Genomic DNA, 26,601 nt, shown 5'->3' with positions numbered 1-26,601 from the left:
GGATGGACGGATGGACGGATGGATGGGATAGTGGATGGGTGCATGGGTGGAGGGATGGATGGGCAGATGAATGGATGGATGGATGGACAGACAGAAAGAAAAGGACAGAATATGATATTCAAAGTGGATAAAGAATGAAATTAGGGGCGCCCAGTTAGCTCAGCTGGTGGAGCATGTGACTCTTGGTCTCGGGGTTGTGGGTTTGAGCCACATGTTGGGTGTACAGATTACTTAAACATAACGTCTTAAAAAATGAAATTAGGGGCGCCTGGGTGGCACAGTCATTAAGCGTCTGCCTTCAGCTCAGGGCGTGATCCCGGCGTTCTGGGATCGAGCCCCACATCAGGCTCCTCTGCTATGAGCCTGCTTCTTCCTCTCCCACTCCTCCTGCTTGTGTTCCCTCTCTCGCTGGCTGTCTCTCTGTCAAATAAATAAATAAAATCTTAAAAAAAAAAAAAGAAATTAGCTTGCATGAGGGTATTTGAAAATCAGTGACAACCATGAAGAGTGTCAGTAGAATGAGTAAAAGAAGTTGTAAAAAGGTTCAAGAGTCAAGCAGGATTGGAAGAAACAGGCCTTCAGAGTAGACTATTTTCATGCAAGTTAGGGGGACGAGGGGAAAAGGCCAGAGTTAAACTCAGTCATAGGGATATGTTTTGCTTATGTGTTTTAAATAGGATGTTACCAGGACACGTGAGTTCAATCACAAGACTTAAATTCAATTTCTGCTCTGCCACGTATTGTCTATGTAATTAACACTTGTCACATCATTTCTCTGGGCCCTGGTTAGCTCATCTTCAATGAAAGGAGCTAATCCTATTTATATTTGCTCTCCCATGGGGTTATTGTGAGGATCAAATGATAAGTTTTTTTTAATGAAAATACTTTGGAAAAGTCTAAAAGACTGAATACTTATAATGTATTATTTTTATCTCTGTTTTACACGTAAACAGAAAATATAATTAAACAACATCATTTTTAAAAGCAATCTATAATACCCTTATTCTCTCTTCTTTTGGTTAATGGGTATTTGATGAGTACATGTAGTAATGCACAAAAAAATGTATCATTGTAGGGTATATATAGCTCTACCATTGCTTGTAAATTCCTAGACTTACTGAAAAAACATCTCATTTTGAGATTTTTCATCTTGTATTATATTAATAAACAAAGAATAGTTCCAATTTAGGTTAGAAATGAATGTCAAATATTCCCCTCCTGTGTGGGGGGGGGCACTATTTACCCATCTAATAAGAACAATATATACCAGATAAGAAGATGAATTTGAAGTGGTCATTTTTAAGAAATTGTGAAGTCTGTAATTTGATTTTCCTTCTTGATCAACGCATTTAGAACAAAATCTGAATCATGATTTTAAAAATAAGTAGGTCGTGTATGAACTTTTCAAACCAACAAGTTTAAATACCACTTTTTTTTTTTTCTGAAAAGAAAGCAGTTGACCCAGGTAACAGATGAGTTTTCTTTTTTATGACAAAGTCTCTTCTCATAGCTCGATGATAGATTCTATCTCTGAAATGTCCTGGTCCCATAACCATGAACCCTGTCACCTCCTGATCTATGGAGGAGAACACTGGAATTAAGACCACGGAGATGGCTGAAATCAGGATCTGCCCTCTGGATTCAAGGAGAACACAGTCTGAACATTTACAAGTTGGTTACTCAGAAGCAGCTTTATAAAACAAATTGGTCAATTTCAAACTGACTTCATTTATGGAGAGTTTCTCTTTAGTTTTCAATATAACAATGAAAATGCTACACTCCTGAACTATCTCCAATCTGCCTTGTTGTTGCTAATAAGGAAGATGTTGGGAGTGAGTCCACTAATGGGTATACAGAGAAAAACCAATAAACAGGGCTCTGGGCAGACAGTCCCACAGTGAAGAATGTTGCATATAACTATGTAGCTATGTGGCTGCTGTGCTCCTTACATTCTGATACAGTCTTTAAGTAGCCCTTAAAGAGACAAGAGTTGGAAAGACAAGATCAGAATAAAAAAAAAAAGGGGGAGCTATCAACATTTGTGGTTTCAAGAACCAATTATAGCTTGAGAATAAATGCGAGGTCAAAACGTAATTCTTCTGACTGGCTCTTGTGGGCTGTGAGAAATGTTTTCTCACTGAGAGAACAATTATTAAGCACTTTTAAAAATCTTTTCCCTAGATCCTAAAAAGTGACGTGCACACACACACACACATGAATAGGACACCTGTCTTTAAAAAATATATGGACGGCTGCTTATTTAACATTAACAAATGGATTGTTCACAAACTCAAACAGAGATTACATTTTGCTAGAGTTAAAGGATCTGGTTCACAGATGCGGCCTTTAGAATCATTCATTTCAGAAACCGTTTTTAGTTCCAACAAGAAAACAAAAGATAATCTGGCAGTCAGAGATAATTTTGATTTTTTGTTTGTTTGTTTAATTTCAAGTGTGTATTCATGGTATCTTTCAATGATCCTAAAGGAGAGGGGAGTCTCAAAAAGGCAGGTTTTTAAATCCTGCTGGAGTTTTGGCATACAAACTGCCGAATGTAAATTGAATACATAGCACCTGCCTATAGTTTTCTGCTTTTAGGGAACTGCCAGCATGTTGATGAACAATTATTACATTGGTGACAACTAACAAGTGTTTTCTTGCTATTTTAAAACTTATTTATCTAGCTTAAAGCTATTTCTTCCACCCTCGGTTCTCTCCCTTCCCCCTCTCTTCCACCCATCTATCCTTCCAAATGGGAAGATGGAACGTACCAACTGACAACATTTTATGTTAAACAAGGCAGATGGCAATAAAATTGCTGATACCTGCTTATGTACTGATGTGGTTAAATAACCAGAGAAATTGCTTTTTTGTTTTCTTGGGGTTTTTTGTTTGTTTTTTATTTTGTTTTGCTTTAATAGCACTCCAAACAGATTGGAAAGATCGGTCAATTAAATACATATTGGGATAATCTTTTAAAGGCATGAGTTTATTTAACCTTTATTTGTAAATAGTCCTCATGATTGCAGTCAACTAATGAAAATGAGTACATTGTCTTACCAAGCTTTCAAAACTGTAAGGCACTTATTATTTATTTCTGATAAGACATTCACTAAATGTTGAAACACTGCCTCTGAGTTTATGAATATCTCTATGTTCCTGTCAAAACAGAACCTAAATTATTGTGTGCATAAGGAGGGGACTAGCAACAAGAGTACACAGAGATGATTGGATTTTGAAGTCTGTGATTTTCTCACTATCCCCTTCAACCCCCCATCAGAATCAATATGCTGAAAAGTGTATTGTAGGTTTCTCATTTGCCAGTTAAGTCAGACTAGCTTTCTCCTCCTCAGAACCATAGTTTTCTAGAAGATAGGAGAACTGGATACTCATCTTATTGGACAGTCATCTTGTCTAAGCACTGGTGAAAGTATGACAAAGGAGGTCCAATGTTCAAGGCCAACCATCCAAGGACATCATAAACAAAGCAACACCCAATCATCACTGGTTCCAGGAAGTCCTTACTGTTTTTCCATCTTAACAACATTGCCATTAGTTCCTGAAGCGATGGAATAATAGAAGCTCTTTGATCACAAATGATACAATGAACTGTCTCAGCGAATGTGTAGAGGATCGCTAGACATTCTCCAAAATGTGCCCTGACCTTACACAGTAATAGAGTTGTTGCCTTGGAGCCACTAGTCAGACAGGGACTACATTTCCCAGATCACTTTGCAGTTAGGTATAGTCATGTGACTACTTCCCATCACTGGAATGGGTGCAGAAGAACTTGGTACCACTTTGGGGCTGAAATCTTTTAAAAGGGGGTTTAACTGCCCCCTTTTGCTTTTTACCTTTCTCCCTTTTGCTCCCTGGAATGTTGATGGGAAGAGTGACCTCAGAAGGAGATCTGCTGAAGATGACAGAGCCAATTTTGGCCTGGGTTCCTGAATGAGGGCAGTGAGTAGTTCTACCCATCATGCTACAATAGATGATTACACAAAAGAGAAATAAACTAAGTCACTGAATATTTCAGGTCTTTTTGTTATAGCACCTAGCATTGCACTTATTAAAACTTCAAGAAAGTGGACTGTTTAAAAGACTCTGTAAACACTGACAGAACATAATACTGGTGAGGATGTGGAGTAACAGGGACTCTCCTTCATTGCTGGTGGGAATGCAAGGTGGTACAGTGACTTTGGAGGGCAGTATGGCAGTTTCTTAAATAACTGAACATCCTCTTACCCTACAATCCAGCAATAGTTCTTCCTTCTATTTACCCAAAGGAGTTGAAGACTTATAGCCACAGAAAAACCTGCACACTGATGTTTATAGCAGCCTTATTCATAAATGTCAAAACTTACACAATTTAGTGAACAGTAACGTAACCAGCAATGCTCATCAGTTGCAATAAATGTACCTTATTAATACGAGATACGAGTGAGAGGGAAAATGGTGGGAGTAGGGAAGGATTTGGGAGTATACGGGAACTCTCTCTACTTTCTGCTCATTTTCCCCCAAACATAAAAATGATCTTTAAAAAGTCTATTCACTAGGAGTCTATTCTTGCTTTCCATCGTGAATGCATCTGTACTCACATATACACACTCATACACAACACACGACTTGCTCATGAGATGAGGAGCATAACTATGGAACTTAAACTAACAGAAAAAAAAATGTGGAAATGGAACAAGGGGAACACAAAAGGAGGAGGAGTGGAAATATCACCGAGAGGGCAGTGGAAGTACATGACACATTTATGCTGATGCAGAAAGGAAGAGCTGGGGCAAGATGTTCATGGTTGTCATCTTGTCCTAGCTATTATCACCTGCTTGTTTACCAGAGTACAAAACTCCACTGTGATAGACCTCCAAGACCATCAGATTTCTCATGACCTCTCCAATGACAATCACTTAAGGCCAACACCTGAATCCTAAACCACATGCAAAAACAATTTTACCAAAGCAATACTTCAATAATATTTTTCAAACTTGATTGATTGTGGTACAAGTACTTCCATTTTTTTCTATAATTTAATAATCTATACTTTAAAGATATAGAATGGCAACTCAGAGAGTTAAATAAACTGCACAACGTTAACCCCTGAGTTCAGAACTTGCATTTGAACCTTAGTAACTTGACCCACAAATCCATAATCCCATCCAATACCCCAGTTTGCCTGCTAGACTCTGGGACCCATGTGTTGCTAACTAATGACCAAGCTCCTGGCAAACTCCTACTTAGCAATCCGATTTCTGCTTTATATAGCATCTCCCTGGAAACCCTGAGTTTGACTTCACCAACCCTCTGTCATTTGTGTGTCATTTCTCTTGTACAAGGCAAATCACCTTGGTCCTCTCTCCAAAAGACCATTTGCCTACATCCATAGCACTAAAGCCTTGTATTTCAGTGACAGGACCAGTGATCATGCAGAATCTCTGAGTTATCAATCTCTGTTTTAACCAAGCTTTGCCTTAAGTTAGAGCTTACAAATAATTCTCTTTGGAAATAATTTCGCCAGATGGTCCTTGCTCTCTCTCCCACCCCACTAGACCTTCATCAGATGTTCCAGCATTTCTTAGAACCATCGCCATGCTCATTATTGTGCCTGATCTTGGATACTTTGGAATCCATTATAAGGTATCACAGCCAAGGACTGGAAAGGAAGTGAAATTATCACTTAGACAAACAATGGCTTTCTGGGGGCCAAACTGCAGAGCAAAAGTTGTCTGAAAAACACATAAGAGCTCTTAACAAGGCCCTGAATACAAAGAAATGCTTATGGAAGACAGTGAGGAGTGTTTACTTTGGGGAATTCAACACCCTAATAATAAACGTTTTAGCTCTTGACCCAGATTTTTAGATGTATATACCATCTATTGTTTCCACGGTTCAGCCTTGCTCAAAGCCCTAGGGTTGGTTCTGGATGACTTGTGTGGTCTATTTTTTTGTTTTTCAGATTTGTATCTTTCTGTTCAGTCAGTTTTTAATCTTTTTTTGTTTGTTTTTAAAGATTGTATTTATTTATTTGACAGAGAGAAAGAGAGAGCAAGCACAAGCAGGGGGAGAGGCAGAGGCAGAGGGAGAAGCAAGCTCTCCACCAAGCAGGGAGCCAGATGTGGGGCTCAATCCCAGGAGCCTGAGATCATGACCTGAGCCGAACGCAGATGCTTAACCGAATGAGCCACCCAGGAGTCCCAGTTTTTATCTTTACAGATGAATTTTTATACTCTTCTTTTGATTAATACCTCTCATTTTTAAGAGATTTTTAAGAATGCCTGGAGTAGACAAGTTTTTTTCCCTGATTTGGGTCAGCAAAAATATTTCCTGAGCAGGTATCAAGACTTATATAAAAAATATTGTTTTCAGCAAAAGAACTTAAAAGAAGTAAAACAAATAGGAATTCTCAAAATCATATAAAGTTAAAATTACATTGCTGGAGTTTCAGTGTGTCAAAATAACCTCAGACAATAGAAAGGGGAAAAAAAAGCTATGTAAAATTTCCTACAACAAGAGGATCTCAATAAATGGTACCTACTTGTAAGTCAAGAATCTAAGACCTAGAGTTTTGTTACTTTTTTTAAGAATAGTTGCAAGTTTGGGTTATTTTCAATGTTTCCCATCATAAACACTCTTGCATAACATTGGAGATTTGTAGGAATAAGTAGGATTGCTCCCAAACTGCACTGATGATATTCATTGATATTAATCCAGCCACTATGAATGGGCACTGATTCACTTCACTGTGAAACAACCCTGGGAGTTTCTGAACAGGGGTATCCAAAGAGAATGTTAGTTCAAAGACAATATGGGCACAAAATGGTGGCCAATAAACTCATACCTGCAGGAACCAGAAATATAGTCCTAATTTAATGGAATAAGCACAATTAGCAGCATCTGAAGTTTCAGCGAATCACCTCACTTGGTTTAAAATTTCCTCTGGAACAAACGTTAAAAAGGGACATCAACTTTGGTGTCTACTTTGCATGTTCGAAGGCTCAATTTCCAATGTGATGCCAGGGGGTGGGGTGGTGTTCCTCCATATTAATGAACCATTCTTGGACACCAGCAATCCTGACATGATCTACCTGGAGGTAGCATCAGATTCCACAGGTTAGGGGTTCAGTCCTACAAGACTACGTGCACCCTGCCTCTCCCCATCCCTTCAGCTGCTGGTTACAAGACCAAGTTGACAACAGTGCTTCTGAACAACCAGCTAGAGACTGGAGGTTGCAATGAACGATTCCTACTCAGCAAGCCAATCACAAGCCCAACTTGTTATCTGTATTTGTGACCAACCAGCTAGAAATCAGAGGTTTCCATGATCTCCTCCTCGGGTTTGATTAATTTGCTAGAGCAGTTCACAGAACCCAGAAAAATACTTTACTTACTAGATTCACAGCTTATTTTAAAGAAGAAAATTCAGGAACAGTCAGATGGTCAAGATGCATAAGGCAAGGTATGGGTAAGGGGCTCTGAGCTCCCATGCCCTCTCTAGGAGTCTCTATCCCTGATCTCCATGTATTCACCAACACAGAAGCTCTGCCAACCTAATTCTTTTGGGGGTTTTATGGAGTTCATTATACAGACCTGACTGATTAAATTATTGCCTATTAATGGTTGATTCAACCTGCAGCCCCTCTTCTCTTCTTGGAGGTGGGTGAGGGGTGGGTAGGACTGAAACTAATCAATGACAACTAGCCCCCATTCTTAGGTGCTTTCCAAAAGTCATCTCATTAACATAACAAAAGAGACCTTTATCATTCTCAGTTCTTAGGAAATTCCAAAGGTCTGGGGATCTGTCAGCCAAGAAACATGGAAGAAGACAAAATATCTATGAGAAACTTATTAGCCATGTGAATGACCAAATATATATTTCTTATATATTGCAATATTGCTCTGTGATTATGATGATTCTACAGTAGATCGAGAAAAGGTAATGTGAGCTAACCTTAAAAAGCCATGATGTTGCTGATAGTGTGATATTAGTTTCCTTTGGGTGTCTGCTTACCACACCCATGACACAACTGAGCAAATTCTTAGCTTTAAACCCCTGTAGATTAATTACTCCTGATTCCTCAGCACTGCAAGGGTGTGTTACATGATTTCATCAAGAGCCAATTAACAATGTTTACATAGACAAGTGTTATTAGAGATTTTCCCATTCAGAAAATATGCAGTAATACATTCTATATAGTTAGAGTGAGCTACAGAGAAATGTCTTGGCCGAGGGTCAGGCTCACTGTCCTGTATACCACGTGACTTCAAATTCAACCCCTTAGGAAGCATGTGAGGCCCCCTACAAATGTCTGAAAGAGCCATTTGAAATATGGTTTCTCACTACATAAAAGAAACATTCCATCTTTTCAGAGGCAGGAGCACAACCCTCTTCCTATTTTGAAATGGGAAGCTTACTATGGATCTACATCAGCTGACGAGCTCTCAGTTGATTTCCTGAGTAATGAGTGGTACCTCATGATCTTTTTCTTCCAGAATTCTCAAAGGAAGAATAAATTTTGTACCTGCATTTGTGCACACGAGCAAATATTCTGTGTCATAGATAACCGACGACTATTTAGTATTTGCTGGTTTTCTGGTTTTGCTTATTAATAACTATGGTTTCCCCTCATAATTTGAAATAGTAACACCTTGGGGAATCATAATAAAGGCATAATTTCTAGTCCAGTGCACAGATGTTCTGAGAAAGTGCACTAGACATAATTTCCATATGCACTGCGTGAAACGTGGATCTGTGGCCCTGCAGAAATGGCCAAGACCAGGTTACTAATTCTCTGCTTCACTACCCTTAACGCAATTCATCCACCAAAGTAATGAGGTAGACAACAGAAAACTTAATATTAACTTTGCGAGGCCCATTCAGATCTTTTTCTCCCACAGAAAAAGAATATTTTTGTGGTTTTACTTAAACTAATACCACCTCCCCAGAGATATCATTCTTTGGGTTCATGTATGTTAAACTAGCCTACTGTGGTAGAAAAAAACAATCATACGCTACCCAACATCAACCTTAGCCTAAAGCAAAAAACTAAAGCCTGTACTTGGTAAAGCCATGCCGCTTTTATGAAATGCAGCAGTTAGATTCTTTTGAAACAACTGATTTTTATTACACTCTGTAGTCAAGGGGTCCGAGTAAATTTAAAGATTATCTGCAATATGCCTTCTTAGAAGAAAATGGATTCGCTGATTAAAGGTGGTTCTGAAACTCTTTCTGGAAATGGATCACCTCGCAGTTTAAAATCATCGGTAAAAAGAAATCACTGTGCATTTTTAATGCTGATCATAGCACAAAAAATGGATAATGATGAAAGTGATTTTCAGAGCAACATAAATATATGAATTGTGAAAGAAAAATATGGATATGAAATTAACTGAAATATTAGAAAATAGGATAGAAAACAGACTTGTTTCCTCTGATAATTGCATCTGTGCCCTTGACTCTTCTGTTGTTTGCCAAGTGCTGCATGTTTGCGTCACACTTAATTTCCCTCTTTTTCCCGTAAAGAACTTTCCAGCGTGTGAGCAGAAGGCATAGCTTCCACACTCTAAGAAAAATCCCATTTCCGACTCTGCTATACCAATTTTACATCCTGTCTGCTACAGCTTAAGACTGGGCAGGACCTTTAATGAATTGTTTCTTTTCCAGAAGGCAGTATCTGCTATGCTGACACTTCAGAAAGCAGCTTCTGGTACATTAGTGGGTCCTTAACACTGAACTCAAAAAGCAAACTTCTCATCTGAAAGTGACCTACTTGCCCAGAGGACTTGTGATCCTTGATGAGACACTGTGTGGTTGTCCAGGCCTATGCTGGACCCTACGCAATGCTTGTGCCCCGTCTTAAATTCCACTCATGAATTTCTATGCAAAATTCAGAATATTTTTTTTTAAATCCCACTATTAATTTAATAATGTAAACCTGTTACTATTCCTGCTGCTCTTTAATACCATTCAATACAGCGCCTTTTCCCAAGTTACTATAGTTCATTAGCTGAATAAAAGCAGCTCTACTGGTATAAATTTTTTTTAGATAAGTTCACCTTTCTCAAGGAGCAAATGAAAAGGGCAAGGCATGACAATTTCTCATTTTATATGGGAAATTTATTCAAGACTTTTCCCCCATTTATCAAGGAAGACACAGTACAATTAAATGCCTTCGTTTGCACATAAGTAGCCTACACTTTTTAAAAAAAATTCCCCAGGTATTTACAGTGTGTTTCTCTCTAGCTATTTTATGTTTCCTTTTTACTCTCTACACCTATTAAGCACTCTGACTCAAAAGCTGCTTTAAGAGAATCAGGAATGAAAAAAGATCTGATGCAGAATGATTTGCTTTATATCCTGAACAGGTAAGCAAAATCAAAGTAAGGGAAGAATCCAAATGATCAAAAACAAAACAAAAAACTGTATATTTTCAACTCCCTGATTATCAATGAATAACTATTGTTATGACAATGTCATAAATAGGAAACTAAAAATTATGGGAAAGAAGTCTATTTCTAAATGATCCATTAATTGAAAATGACATATTCATTTTCCTTAGAACTGACAAATCATATCACCTAAATATTTTGGAAGTCCATGTACACACATTCCATTATATTATATGCTTTATACTTTCATTTATATAGATCTGGTTGGGTTTGCTCCTGGAATCAAAAGAAAATTGTCATGATATTTTCCACAATGCTAATACCCAGTATCTTTGTAGTTGCCTCTCTGAGGTCTAGAGCAAAAATATAATTCTTTTTTTATTTATTTCACTTTGTAGGAAAAATATTTCAATTTTACCACTCAGTTTCCCAAGTTGAATTAGGTGTCCCAATCACCATGCAATTTGGGTTTGCTCCGGGAATCAAAAGAAAATTGTCATGATATTTTCCACAATGCTAATACCCAGTATCTTTGTAGTTGCCTCTCTGAGGTCTAGAGCAAAAATATAATTCTTTTTTTATTTATTTCACTTTGTAGGAAAAATATTTCAATTTTACCACTCAGTTTCCCAAGTTGAATTAGGTGTCCCAATCACCATGCAATATAAAGAAGCAGGCTGAGAACTTAGGAATATGGGGTCTAGTACAAGTCTCTCTGACCTTGAACAAGGCTAGTAACTTCACTGGGTTCTCATATTGGAAAAGTTCTATATAAATATGAGTATTGTTATTACCATATATTTATCTATAAAGTTAGAATGCTGAAGTAAATGACCTTTGAGATTATTTCTATCTTAAAATCTATGAACATTTATTAAAGTATCAACAGTACTATTTCCATTATTTCAATTAATTTCAAACATAAGCAGACACAAGAACAATTACCTTATACAAATCACTAAATAGACAATATATTCCATATCACAGAAAATATTCTGAATATTAATATTCAACCTGAGTACAGAATCTGATTTGAATTTCTTCTTGATTATAAGAAGATGAAGGTTATTTCTATAGGTCATTTAAAAGGTAATTTCTCCTAGATTTTCAATAAGGGCATGAATTTTACTTATGGTCTGAACTCAAGGTTAACTCTCTGAAAGTAATGAGTAGAAAAACAGATTTTTAAAAAAAATATCTTTAAATTCTTAATTTTATAAAGTTAAGTTTTCCTAACTGGACTGTCCTTTATTTTTTTAATTGAACCTGTACCATCTGATCAATGGTTTGTCAACTTTTGAAAATTATAACAGCCTTTCTTTTAAAAATTCAAGTTTTACTTAAAAAAATGGTAATGGAATGTAATAGAGGACTACACATCCCAGACAGATTTACAATCAAATGTTCCCAGAAACGTGTACAAAGTTCATGAATACATAAGGAGTCGGTGTTACTGAAGAAGGAGAGGTCTTTCTGTAGAGAAAGACCTTTCATAGTGCCTCGCCTATAATCTCCCTCCCTATGGAGGACATCAGGGAGATGGACTTCTTGGCCGTTCACATTAAGCTTCAGGGGAATAATTGAGAGACCTTGGCCTTGTATATGCTGAGATTTTGAGGGGAAGAGGAAACGTCTATCATATATGAAAACTAAAGCAGCTAAGAATTTGCATTTGACTCTCAAACAAGAAAATCTAGACAAGAAGACAGGAGCTGACCACTGCCTCCCGTGATAGAACCAGGAGTGTATGGTCTATATTGCAATCAATTTGCCACTGCAATGGTGTTAGTTTGGAGTCAGTCTGAGAAAGGCATGTGAGTCCCATTGAAAAGATGAAAGCCAGAGGATGAGTAAAACAGCCAAAGATCTCAGTAGCAACAACCCAAGATATCTACCACCAAACACGAAGAGCTGGACAATTAACCCAAAGATAACACAGGGTACTGAGTCAAATATAGTGCCAGCCATCTCAAGGATCCTACAAGGGAACCCATGACGAATCTATGGATACACCCCCAAAAAAGTCAGGTTTAATTTTCATCAAGGCAGCTAAGAACTTCAGCTTTAACCATCTTGGAAACCAAATTTCGTGGTTTCATCAGTATCTTAAACATTACATTCTAAAAATTAAGTTTAAACTGTGTTTGCAATCTGAAATGGTACTATGACTGACCTATTTATTATCTAGAAGAGAAGAAAAGTCATCAGATCAACTACAGTTGCCATCTAGGGGCATGGGAAGGGAATTATCCCACTGAACCAAGCTTAAAGAAAATGGAAGATAAAAATAAAATCCACATTCTAACGCTTTATGAGCCATGACTGTCCGGGGCCCTGCCAACTATTTCAATTGCACACCTTTCAATGTACTTCAGAAAAAAAACTCCACCTCCGGGGTGCCTGGGTGGCTCAGCTGGTTAAGCATCTGCCTTTGGCTCAGGTTATGATCCCAGGGTCCTGGAATCAAGCCCTGCATTGGGCTCCCTGCTCAGCGGTGAGCCTGCTTCTCCCTCTTTCTCTGCCTTTTCCCCTACTCATGCTCTTTCTCCCTAATAAATAAATTCTTAAAAAAAAATTTACCTCCCATAACAGATGATTTGAAAGCCACATTGTGTATACAGCTATATTGTAAATATCCAAAGTTAATCAAATTTACCCTCATATGAGCATTTAACAAAAAATATCACTGACAATGAATTTTTAAATCAAAGTATAAATTTAATAGTTACAGTTGAATTTATGTATACAGACTTAAATGGAATTTCTAGATATTCTGAAAATTTGGAACTAGAAAACTTTCCCATGACTTAAAAGTATGGTATAAAAGAATACCCCTAAAACAGTCTAGTTAGCCCCAGCAAAATCAGGTATAAGGAAAAATTTCCTACAAGGCAAAGACCTCAACTCTTAGATGGATGGAAGGTAAAAATATGGATTTGTGGTGAGAAAATACACTAAAGACAAACCAAAGTGCAAAGAGTAAAGACTTCCAACCAGAAACAAAACAAAATCAAACCAGGAAAAACTCACAGATTATTTAAGATAGACTTGTGCTAATGAAACTGTCTTAATTAGTCACAACTGTGATATATTTCAATCCATTTAAATAAGAAAAGGAATCATCCAAACTAACAGCCAAGAATATTTTAAGCAATAAAGAAGAATCCACACAGAAGGAAACACCATGAACTCAAGGTCTGATCTATCTTTGGTCTTCTCAAATATTTTTAAACACACATTCAGGAAGTATTTGATGGAAATCGATGAGAAATTAAGATTTGTTATATAGTGTTTAACTGCGTATATATTTCTCAAAAATTTCCCCCAGAAATCTTCAGCTACACAGATCATCCCTAACTGTATTGAGAGTTAGTGAAATTAAGCCAAAACCACAATAAATGGACTTTGCACTTCACATTCATAAAGAGGTAAATAATATTTTTTCACTGATTTTAAAGATTGAGGTGTCTCAGTACAAAATAAAGTGTTATATATTAAACCAAAAGGACACTCATTACCTTTTCTTTTTAAATGCAATCTTAATGTTATTTCTATATTTTTTTCTCCAAAACACTTGTGAATGGAAGAAAAAAAAGAAAAGGAAAAAAATCAAGAGAATAAAGCAAAAAGGAAATCTCCAACAAGTGGTTCTGTGATTTGTTTGAAAACAAATTCACTGAAAATATGACCAGCTATTGAGGTCCTTGATTAAACAAGATACAATTAAGAAGAGATTAAGGTTAAAAAGTTTGTAATGACAGAACTGGAAGTCAAAGTTAGAGTAATTACTTATATGTGAACTTAGACTCTATGCAAAATAGTTTGCAAGCTCAATGGAAATCAAGTCAAGACCAACATCTGGGGGCGCCTGGGTGGCACAGCGGTTAAGCATCTGCCTTCGGCTCAGGGCGTGATCCCGGCGTTCTGGGATCGAGTCCCACGTCAGGCTCCTCTGCTATGAGCCTGCTTCTTCCTCTCCCACTCCCCCTGCTTGTGTTCCCTCTCTCGCTGGCTGTCTCTATCTCTGTCAAATAAATAAATAAAATCTTTTATTTAAAAAAAAAAAAAAAAAAAAAGACCAACATCTGGTAAAATGTTAACAACCGCATAAATGTTAGCAAAAACAGTTAACAAAATTGACTTAGCCCATTCACTAGATAAACTGCTGCACAGAATACACACACACACACAGAGATATGCATATGTATATGCATACTTGTGCAAGAGAGAAATGTCCTGGAATGATCACTGCATTCACTTAGGAAAGGGACTTCACCAGTATTTAGATAATTTGGGTTCAGCAGAAACACTTCATTTCTTCATTAAATCTTACCCTGTATTTATTTTAATTCCTTATTTAAATTGATGGAAGCATTATTTACATACCTCCAATTCACTTACACTTAACCTCACCAAAATGCTGTTTAAATATTCTTCTAGGTATGTGAGAAACTGAGAATTTTTCTCTCTCTTTTTCTTTCTTTTTTTTTTTAACAGTTGAAAACTGCATTTTGGTATAAGAAAGCCAACTTGAATCTCAAAAGGTTTGCACTCAAGTCTAAACTGAGCAGTAAGGCCATTCAAAGGGAACATCTATTTTCCTAAGGCATTATCCCTATTAAAGAATTTATTCTCCATTAGGTTAACCAAGGATAATGCATACTTTAAAAATGTTGAAACAGATATTGAGACTATAGATTTAATGACTTACCAAAGATGTTGCAGTCTAGCTGGTAAATAACATACATTTTAAATTGGTAAAATATTTGGGCTTTATGCACACTGATGAGCTTGTGGCCCCTGTAGAGACGCTGCAATCTGTTAGGCAACACTGAGATGGTGTTTGCAAGGAGGTTTTTTTTCCCTCTTTTAAAAAAAATGTTAATTTTACAAACCCAAAGAGCCCTGAATCCCCACACTTAAGTACATAAAAATAATGATTCTGTTTACAACTTTTAGCCATGAATTTCTAAATAAAATTCAAACGCATCTGTTTTCAAAAGGATATAAAGGTGTTTCCATTATTTTATGCTTATTAAGTTGCAGTAGGAAGCATCAAATGCTACAGGGAAGTAGCACAGCTGACGATGCTAAACCATTAAGTAAGTATTTCTGGTACAAAATATGTTTAAGACAATTTTTCCTGCCACAGACTTATCTGTCTTTCAGAATGTGTCAACTCTGAGGTAGACAGACTGGTAGCCTGTATGCCAAATTCATTCCCAGACATAACTTATTTGGCCTCCATGGTGATAAGATATTTTGTTGGTTGCCTGCATTCAAAAATAGGGAGATTCTGAAAAAAATATTAAAAATTTTAAAAATTTAATAAATAAAAATGGGGAGAGTCTGCACATAAAAAAATTGGGAGATCTGGTCGTATGTGCATTTTCATTACTTTAGACACTAAGCAGCAGACGCCGAGCAGTGGTTCACCGTGTAAGTGGTCATTTATTCTCTAGTATGCTACAGTCACCACCATTCCCTATTGTCCTTCAATTATGAAGGTTAAGTATCAGTTACTATTTATTGTGCTGTATGTTGTCTGTACCTTAAAATCTCTTCACTCTACTCATTAATATTACTATTTACTCCCTATGAAAGGTATTTAAAACCTCTGTTCAATCTCTTCCCATGAGATCCATGCAACCTTCTGTATGACCACTTAATACGTTTACCACTCAAAAAGTCTTTAACACTGGCTGACTTGTATCATCATGTGTCTTTATAAATATATATATATTTATTTCCTTATATATTTCTTTCTTTATAAATATATATATTTCTCTCTCTCCCAATAAACTGTAAGTACTAGGAGAAGAATTATGCCTTTCAGGTACATGTATCCCCAAATTCTGAAGAATGTCCAGAATATATTTGATTCTTAAGAAACATTCTGATGAGGGATGCCTGGGTGGCTCTCTCAGTTGAGTGTCCAACTCTTGGTTTTGGCTCAGGTTGTGATCCCGGGGTTGTGGGATCAAGCCCAGCGTCAGGGTCTATGCTCAGTGCACAGTCTGCTTCAGATTCTCTCTCCCTCCTGCTCACTCTTCTCTCTCTCTCTCTCAAATAAATAAATAAATAAATAATCTTAAAAAACAACAACAACAGCAAGAAGAAATGTTCTGACGATACTATTAACCAGTGATGCAGCTCTATTTCTCCATCAGTTATCTCTACCCATTTTCCCAGGGTCTTGCGGTAATAGGAATATCAACACTACCTAGAAGTTGGGGAACTTTAGGAAAGGGAGAAGCAGAGAAGAGTCATGCTCATTTGAGAATATAAAATATACTTAAACTATACAAAGCATTACAGTATTTAAAATATTGAAACTATTTCAAATGCTTAAAATAAAACAAACTTTCTATGGCCTTAGGTGTTTACAGAGAAAACCTGATCAATTAGATTTCCACATTGTGCCAGATGGCTGCCACATACTACTGACCGTTACTCATACTGGATTTGCCCCCCACTTTAAACAGTAACAGACAATATGTATGAAGCAAATGTCTTAAGACACTAAACAACAGGCAACACAGGTTTGTGATACCTCAGGAAAAGATAAGACACAAAGTAGATCTTCACAAGCATTTCGTTCTTTGCCAGGAAGCTGGGAGGTAGAGCCTAAACACCATCAACCATCAGTGTACTGAGCTGAGGAAGCAGAAATGAGAGGTCACCATTTTGGTCTGGGGCAGGTGGTAAACCAACCAGGAACTCATGGAAATGAAAGATTAATACAAGAGCTGAGGAAATAAGCTTGCCACACATCCTTCTGATCACTAACCTAAACATGAGTGTGGGAAATTCAAGAAATCCCAATTAAATTGAAAGCCAGGAGAGACTTGAGAACTTGTAGGGACCGTGCATATGTTCCTCAGCTCATATACAGACTGGGTAGCAGAAAGGAAAAGCATTCTGGACTTAAGGTTTCTGAGCCCTAATTAGTGGCTAAGCACTAAACCACATAGATGTAGGGGATACCTCTGGGAAGATGGAAAAAAAATTGAATAGAGCTATCAGTGACTATACACCATGATGGGGAGGTAGATTCTGCCAGTTAAGTCAAGGGATGTTAGTGAAAAGAACACAACTTTCAGAAAAATAAAAACAGAATCCAGAGTTGCAACATACTATTCATAGCTCCTACTTCTCAAACAAAAAGTAATAAATGTGACCCATATCCACACTCAGAAAACAAAGCAGTCCTTAGAAACTGGACCAATCTCTGTTTCCTCAGCTCAATGAAACCACATTGGATAAGAAGCTACTCTAAATATGTTGAGAGAACATGTTATCACAGAGCCAACAAATACCAGATATATTAGAAATTGAAACTATGCAAGAACCAAAGGAAAATTCAAGAGATTAAAAGCAAAGTAACTGAAGTGAAGGTTTCACTAGATGAGTCCAATGGTAGATGTGAGATGTCAAGAGCAAAATATAGTGACCTCCAGTAAAAATCATTACAATTGTCCAATCCCCAAACAATCGAAGAATATGAAAGCAGCAAGAAAAAAAGCACCATACATCACATACAGAGGAATGACAGTATGATTAATAGTCAACTTGTAATTAGAAACATTGTAGACAAAAAGGCACAAATAGTATATTCAAGGTTTTGAAAGAAGAAAACTATCAACCAAGAGTTATGTATCTAGTGAAACTATCCTTTAAAAATTAAAGTGAATACGTTCTTAAAAATGCCTATGTATAAATGTTTTTGTGTATATATATCTTCTTCTCTTCTGCTTTTAATAATTTGCTCTTAATAATCTGCTTTTAATAAACAAATGACTGTTTAAAGCCCAGCTATAATATTGTATTATCAGCTTAATCACATATAGGTGGGGGAGGAAATTGAGCTATATTGTTGTGAAAAGGATTGTTTTACTGGACTTACATCACTATTGATTTGAAGAAGGTAGTAAGAATTTAAATACACATTAAAATCCCTAGAGCAATCACTAAAATGTTAGTTTTTTAAATATTAAAAATATCGCTAAATGTTAAAGGGATTAAAATGATATTCTAATATTACTTAATACATTTTTAATAAAAATGTTTCTAAGTTTAAGTCATCTTACATGTCTTTTTTAAGATTTATTTTTTAGAGAGAGAGAGAGTGTGTGAGCAGGGGGAGGGACAGAGAGAGAGGGAGAAAGTAAATCTCAAGCAGACTCCCTGCTGAGCCCCAAGCCTAAAGCAGACTCAATTTCATGACCCTAAGATCATGACCTGAACCAAAATCAAGAGTTGGATGCTTAACCAACTGAGCCACCAGACAACCCTCATCTTTACTTTTTTAAAAAAACTGTTCAATAAAATTTCTTTAAAACAAATTAAGTAGAAGATAGATATGAGACAAGTAGGGAAAACAAGCAACATGTCAGACCTAGTCTGAACCATATTAATGATTACATTAAATGTGAATTGATTAAACATTCAAATTGTAAGTCAGAGATTGCCAGAGTGGATTAAAAAAAGAAAGTAATATCCAACCATATGCTTTCTACAAGAGAAGGACTTTAAGCTCAAATACAAGTTCAATTCATATGCAATTCTAATACAAATATGTTGAAAATAAAATGAAAGAAGAAAACATACCAAAAAAACAGTGACCGATGGAGAGGTGAAGTGGCTATCACATAAAACAGACATAAAAATAAGGACTATTACTAGATACAAAGAAGGCTATTTTATAATAAGATATATATCAGCATATTAGTAAAATAATGTCCATAAATGTGTATGCACCTACCAACAAAACCCCAAAACATAAAAAGCAAAACTTACAGAATTTAAAGAAGTACAAAGCAAAAATCATACTTAATATCAAGATTTCGGTTTCAGTAGTTGAAAGAACAAGTAGACAGAAAGTCAGTAAAGTTACAGAATGAAATAACTCTATCAACCAATATGATCTCACTGACATATGTAGAACAATCTACTTAACAATGGCAAGACAGTTTTTTTCAAGTATAAACAAAAAGGTAGGATATGGAAGGATAAATCTTACAACAGAATATAAAAAGAGCCTCAATATACTGAAGAGAATTGCAATCATGTATTTTTCACACCATACTAGAATTAAATTAGGAATCAAAAGCAGAAGTCAAAGAACTTCTAAAATATAGGAAATTAAAGAATCTGTTTCCAAGTAACGCATGATAAAAAGCCAAAATGAGATACAGCCATTATGGAAAACAATGTAAAGCTTCCTCAAAAAATTTAAAAAAGAACTACCATACAATCCACCAATCTCACTACTGAGTATATATCCAAGGGAAATGAAGTCACCGTCTTTTTAAAAAATACTTTATTTATTTATTTGTGAGACAGAGAGCACAAGCAGGGGGAGCAGCAGGCAGAACTAGAAGCAGGCTCCCCGCTGAGCAGGGAGCCCCATGCGGGACTCGATCCCAGGACCCTAGGATCATGACCTGAGCTGAAGGCAGACGCTTAACAGACTGAGCTACCCAGGCGCCCCAAAATGGATGATTTTTATGGCATTTAAATTATGCTTCATGGTGCCTGGGTGGCTCGGTTAAGTGTCTGACTCGATTCCAGCTCAGGTCATGATCTCATGGTGATGGGGTTGAGCCCCATGGTAGGCTCCATGCTCAGTCAGGGAAATAGCTTGAGATTCCCTCTCTCCCTCTGCCCCTCCCCTCACTCACACATGTGCACATGCACTCTCTTTCTCTCAAAATAAATAAACTCTTTAAAAAAATAAACAGTGATCCAATATAACTTTAAAAATTCATATGGAAAACATTAAAAATTATGACTGTGTCAACACTTAATAAGAGCGTTTCAAAGTACAGGAAGCATATACTGGTATATCTTAATGGAGAAACCAAAAAAAAAAAAAACCACCACATTTATAATTGGAGATATTAACAACTCTTCTTCATACTGATAGACCTGGTAGATCAGTAAGGATACGTAAGATTTCATGGGAGTGTTGATCACACACTCTACATGTCAAACTTGAATCGTGCACTCAGGATCTGTTCATTTCACTGTAAGATTTATCTTAACAATAGAACTCTGAATTGGTCAATAATGCAACAGAAAGAGGACCAAAATAACTGGACAAATATGATTAGTAAATAGGGTAAGTCAATGATAGAGAGTAACAGGTCACAACACAGAAAAAAGGAGAGCAAATGAAACCCAGATTAGTACTCTAAACTTTCTGAGACACTTTTGTCACAACCATAAAATACCCATATAGTCTAAATCATTCAGGCATTAACAAAATTTCTATGACTGAAAGTGCTTATTTTGAAAAGATTACAATAAAAGGTGACAGATTTAACTCAAAAGTAACCCAAAAGTTTGCTATTACAAAAATATCATTTTACCAATTGATGCCAAATGATAAACTGAAAAACACGTATTTGAATGTAACAAACTATTAGTGCCTTTAATATGTAAAGAACTCTTCAAATATCATGAAAAAACTTAACAATCCCAACAAAAACTAGAAATAAGATGATGCACAATCCCCAACAGGAAAAAAAAAAATCATGAAAAGATATTCATCTCAAGAGTAAGGAAAAAATAAAATTAAAATTAAAATACAATTTCATGCCCCTGAGATAGTGAACATGTAATATGTTTTATATATATATATTTTTAAGAAGTACATTTAAATGGGCAGTATGTCTGTCAGAGTTTTGCAAGAAAAAGCATACTGAAAGTGGATAATTGAAAGGAACTGAATTGAGACCATTTACAAAAGGTATGGGCAGAGCTTATGAAGACCAAGAGAGAAAAACACGCCTACGATAGGAATAGCGGGAGTCATTACCACATCTAGGCCAGTAGGAGCGAGGGAACTGAGCAGTTGCTAAAATCCCCAGGGAAGAAAGAGGGCTATGTGACACAGGCCAAGTGACAGGACCCTTGGCCATTATTCCACAGCCATTGGCAATCCAGCAGAAAGAAAGAGAAGGGAATAAGTACTTCACTTCATTTTCCTCCTTCCCACTGATCTCAAGTGGGTGCTTACCTTTGGTTGAACTCAGAGGCCAGAGGGGAGAGGACACCTGCACAAGTCAGACTTCCAGGGTAAAAAGTTCTGGGAAAAAAAAGCAGACAGCAGACCTAGATGAGCAAACATTCTAAAACCTACACATGCAATCACGTGAAAGAAGGGGTAGGCGAGGGACGCCTGGGCGGCTCAGTGGGTTCACTGGCTGCCTTTGGCTCAGGTTGTGATCCTAGGGTCCTAGGATGGAGTCCTGCATGGGGCTCCCTGCTCAGCGGGGAACCTGCTTCTCCCTCTCCCTCTGCCTGCTGCTCCCCCTGCTCCTGTTCTCTCTTTCTCTCTCTGATAAATAAATAAATAATCAATCTTTAAAAAAAAATAGTGCCTAGCCTACAGTCTATGCTATACGCAAATATAAATGCATAGGGAAAAATGAAAGAACTTATTTTAAAATGTTAACAGTGCCTCTTTCTGGACAGCAGAGTTGAGGGTGACGTTTAATTGTTACCTTATGCCTTCAGTGTTTAAATTCTCTCTTTTTAAGGTCAGAAAAAGGTCACTTAAAAATTATTTTCTAATTTTTGAAGCATCATTATAGAGACCCTGTAAAAATCTCCAGGATCAGGTCAGCCCTGCTCTGTTTCATCCTTTTGAGGCCACGGCACCAGTGGGAAATCCCCTAGAGAAGTCCACAGATGAAGATTTAAAGTTTAGGGAAAAAAATGATAATAAAAAATCCACTTCATCCTTCCACTGGCATTGGGAGCAGCAGCGGGATTTCTACTCTTTTGGTAATACTAATTTCACATGTTTCCTGGGGCTGTTTTGAGTCATCTTCTGTGATGATAAGAGTCTTAGCCTAGAGTCTTTTTTCTGTAAAAAAGTGTAAAATAGTTCTCAAAGATGGGACTGAACTACCTTTTAGAGCAGTTAAAGATTGTAACGGAACCATTATAAACACTTTCAAGGATAAAGATTAAGAATTCTAAGGGCCATAAAAACCAAGCACAAGTTCCTCATATTACAGATTTGGAAAATGAAGTTCAGGAGCCTTCAGCAATTTGCCCTATTCTCATGGTGCAGATAGGACAAGAAGTTCAGTCTGCTGAGTGCTGGTTTAGTATATTACTATTTTTGGTACAGAAAAATGAGTTGCAAATAAACATTTCAAATGCCCCACCATGCCGATCTGATTGAAACCAAAGGATTATTTCACTGTAGAAAAACTGGGTTAAACTGGCCATTTAAAATTTTCTTTTGTTCTATGAATATGTCCTAATTCAAATGAACTGGTATGTTTCTTAGACTGCCCATTTCAAACTGTTCTTGGGAGTTTTTGGTTTCCTTGAAGGACCTGACAGGTCAACGGGGAGATCTATCAATCTAGATCCAACCAGGTGACAGAAAGCACTCAGTGATTTAAATAGGGGAGGTTTTACCTGTTAAACTATGATTACAGAGTAACTGTAAGAGGCAAAAACAATGCTGAAGGGTACTGTAGTAATGAGAGAGAAGATCCAAGAAGAGGAAACTTGGAAGGGAGATTCTGTCTCCAAGGCTTAAGATCGGACCTCACTGGAGGAGGCATGGTTGCAGCCTACAAGATGGTGAAGTTCACTGGGATGGCCAGCTCAGAGCTGGACCACAGTCACCCCACAAGCAGGAAACAAACATGGAGCACAGGAGAGCTACAGCTGGTGGGGAATACACTGCTGATCAATGACACAGCTGCTAAACCTGCAAGAGAAGGTCTTTCCTCCTACAATGTCCCTCCAACACTCTCTACTGAGATATATCCACACTGTATTCACTTTAAAGAACAGTTTAAAGGAATCCCATCCATTTTTGCAATGCCCTACAAAATTTATTCGGAAGCCAAAAAGAAGTGAAAGACATTACTGAGGAAAAGACACAATAACAAAAGAAAATTATTTTAGATTTTTTTTTAATTAACAAAATGAAATGTTAATGGCATTTGCAAGTTCTTACTACCAAACACCTCGGACTAGAGGAAGAAAGAACGCAACAAGAGGGTACTCCAAACAAAAGGTGCAACTAACAAATCCTTTGTTTTGTCATGTGACAAGTAAGCTAACTATTTTAATAGAGTTGATAATTCCATAGAAATCAAGCCAGTGGAAAAGAAGAAATTATGCTCAAGCTTACATAAGAAGAAAAATAATCATTTTCTGGTCCTTGGTTCAATACTGAAAGATATTTATGTAGTCATAGTAAACACTTTTCAATAAGAACTATGTTACAATTCCATCAAAGTACTGGGGTGAGAGAAAATGAGACAGATATTAGGAGATAAACCCCATCAAATCAACCAGACCAAAGATTTACTATATAATGCCAAAAATAGAAAAAAATCAATAGCTGTGTAAGATTTTTCTTTGTTTTAGAAATATGGAAGCAAATACCAAGTGCCCTAAGAAATGGACCAAGAGTTTCAAATGTTTCTGAGGAGTGGAATTAGAGGTACAAAAGGAAGTGCTGGTTTTCACTGTAATTATTTTATTTTTAAATTATGCACAGGTTTTAATTTGATGAGAACTAGCCAACACTTGTATATAACATGATTTCTACAATGTAAGTGTCATAGGATAAACATGGGAAGAAAACACTCTAAAATATTAACAAGTGACTACCCCTGGCAGGAAAAATTCTACATGGCTGCCAATGGTGTCTTTATACTTTTAATCTTCTAAAACTTTCTAAAATGAGTATCAACAGAAAAGGTGTATAATGAATAGGGTAAGCACATGGTTAAGTGAAATCATTAGATTTAGGAGAAAGGAAAGAAAGAAAGAAAGATAAAGATAGAATGAGTGCAGAAGTATCGGGTCATTAGGCAACCAATTTTATTAAGTGACCCTGTAAGCCTAGCACTGGAGATAAGAAACAAACAAATAAAAGATAAAACATTAGCCACTCCCTTGAGGCCCTTAATATTAAATGGGAGAAAAATAAATGTAGGAAATAAAAGTTAGATATTAGATTTTTTAGTGACAAATTTTTAAAAATAATTAAAAATCTTAGTCAATAGGAAGTTTCAAGAGCTGATACTCAAAATCACTTGAAAATGAAAAAATAATTCCTTCTCTTACTCCTGCTCCTACTATCAAAGATAATTAGTTGTAAATAGCTCTCTATAAAATTATGAAGATTACTGTAAACTCCATAAGGGTACTTTCCAATTTACAAAATGCAATATAGAACAGTACTNNNNCCTACAGATTCATCTTGTGGATTCTCAGGACATCTGATTATCTTAAAACCAGTGGTAATGATGATCTTTCAGTCTTTTATAGCATTTACCACTTGCTTGAATTGGTTTCAAATATCAAGTCAAATATCAAATTTCTGTCATGTCTGCCTTTAATTCGGATGTGAATTAACCACCATGCTAATTAAGTTAAATGTCAGAGCCTCCTCCTTGCCTGGGCCCCTCCTCACGACACACTCTGCACACTTTTGTAGGATTTGCGAAAGGACACTTGAAGCAAAGTTGGTTAAGACTGGGGGCTCTTCCCACTCCACGTTACCCTCCAACACACTTCCCCATATGTAGCATTTCATGTGGAGTGGCTATGAAGTTGCTGAGCTGGGGACGACAGAGTTTGATTTAATTAGGTCTATGCGTCTCAATCGCAGTCATGTCTATGTTTGGTTTAGCTATCCCCATCCATCCTGGGGTAGGTATGGGTTCCAGGAAATTCTCACAGCCTACTGTATTAGCTCCCCTCATTATTAACTTGCAAATGTGCAGAGCACAGGTTTTGTGGAGCAATTAACATGTCCTACTGAGGTTAGAATTAAACAGGTAAGGGTAACAGAAGAAAAGAAAAGGCTGAAATAGATAGCATAAGAAGCTAGCCTGTGGAAGAGTCCTCCAAATCCTACATCTCATTTAAAAAAAAGAGAACTTTGAAACAACTATCTCCCCATATTTGGTAGCAATAGTACAACACTCACCTGACATAATAATAAGTCGTGAAACTAAAAGGAATTTTTAAATTATCAATAAGATTAAAAAAAAAACAAATTTCAATCAAAAGGCTGAATTATCTCTATAGTTTCAGTAGAAAATCAAATTAAATCATAGTCATGCGATGGCAATCAAAATTTGAAGCCAAAAATAAGTAGGAGGGAAATAGTATAGAGCTGTATCAGGCAATTAATTAATCAAAATGTAATAATTTTCTTCCGGATTTTGTAATTTTACTGGTTTTGCTGGGTTTTTCTAAAATTTTAATTTGTTACAGTTTATTTTCACATCCTAAGTAAATGTTTACATTCATATCTAACTTTATACTTTACGTCTTTTACTCTAAATTTTCCTACTTTGTCTAAGATTGAGGCTTCATAAAAACGGGGACACTCTGGACTTTTTAAGTATTATTCCAAAACACCTATCATGCTATGTTGTGCCATTTCTATAAAACAAGTCGTACGTAGTTGATCCTATCCTATCTTATAACATTAAAGGCCTATTTTTCCCCTTGTGACCCATGTACATTGAATTCAGATTCTCACACAATGCAGAAAAAATATTCAAGAGACTCAACAAAAACTGAAGTGATAAGTCAAAAGAAACAACAGAATTGGTCAGAAAATATTCTGTACGCAGAGCCCTAAATGGAAGCTTTCCTCTGTTCCAATTTATTCGCCTACTTCTACCCGCATTAACATTCAAGAGGTAGCTGGCCCAATTTAAAGATTAAAAAAAAAAAAAAATCATGTTTGCATATAAATACTAAACAAACACAAAGCAAAACAAAATGCTGAAAAAAGCAAAAGAACATACATGAAAAGTAGATGAATGATCTACAATGTAAGAAGAGTACCTTAGAAAATTAAAAAATTGAATTCAATGACATAAATTTCTATCATCGCAACTGACATTACAGGCATATGATTTCTCTGGAAAAATGACATGAGACAATGCTTTAGAGAAGAGATTTCAAGTCACAAAAGAAATTAAAGTTAGGAAAGAGATGGAAAAGAAAAACATAGTGCATAGGGGTATCCTGTATTACACGAATTAAAAAATTGAATAAACATAACTGAAAATATAGGCACTGATATGAAAACAAATATCCAGCAAACATACCTCTTGTCCCTAAAACACAGAAGATAAAGACTTGAAGTGATACACCATGTACCAGGAAAAATTCATAGAGAATGAATTTAAAAAAAAAAAA

General features: G+C 36.5%; 1 long non-coding RNA gene across 1 annotated transcript in view; it reads right to left on the bottom strand.

Moving 5' to 3' along the window:
- Positions 1-26,601, bottom strand: part of LOC121100767 — a 312,516-nt gene that overhangs the window by 207,451 nt on the left and 78,464 nt on the right. The window contains exon 2 of the long non-coding RNA XR_005832556.1: positions 21,416-21,484. This is a non-coding gene — a long non-coding RNA (uncharacterized LOC121100767). The remainder of the gene's footprint in view (positions 1-21,415; positions 21,485-26,601) is intronic.

This window comes from Ursus maritimus, unplaced genomic scaffold (genome assembly GCF_017311325.1).
Source record: "Ursus maritimus isolate PB19 unplaced genomic scaffold, ASM1731132v1 scaffold_5, whole genome shotgun sequence".
NCBI lineage: Eukaryota > Metazoa > Chordata > Mammalia > Carnivora > Ursidae > Ursus > Ursus maritimus.
The sequence above is the reverse complement of the archived record's forward strand: the minus strand, read 5'-3'. Positions and strand labels throughout refer to the sequence as shown.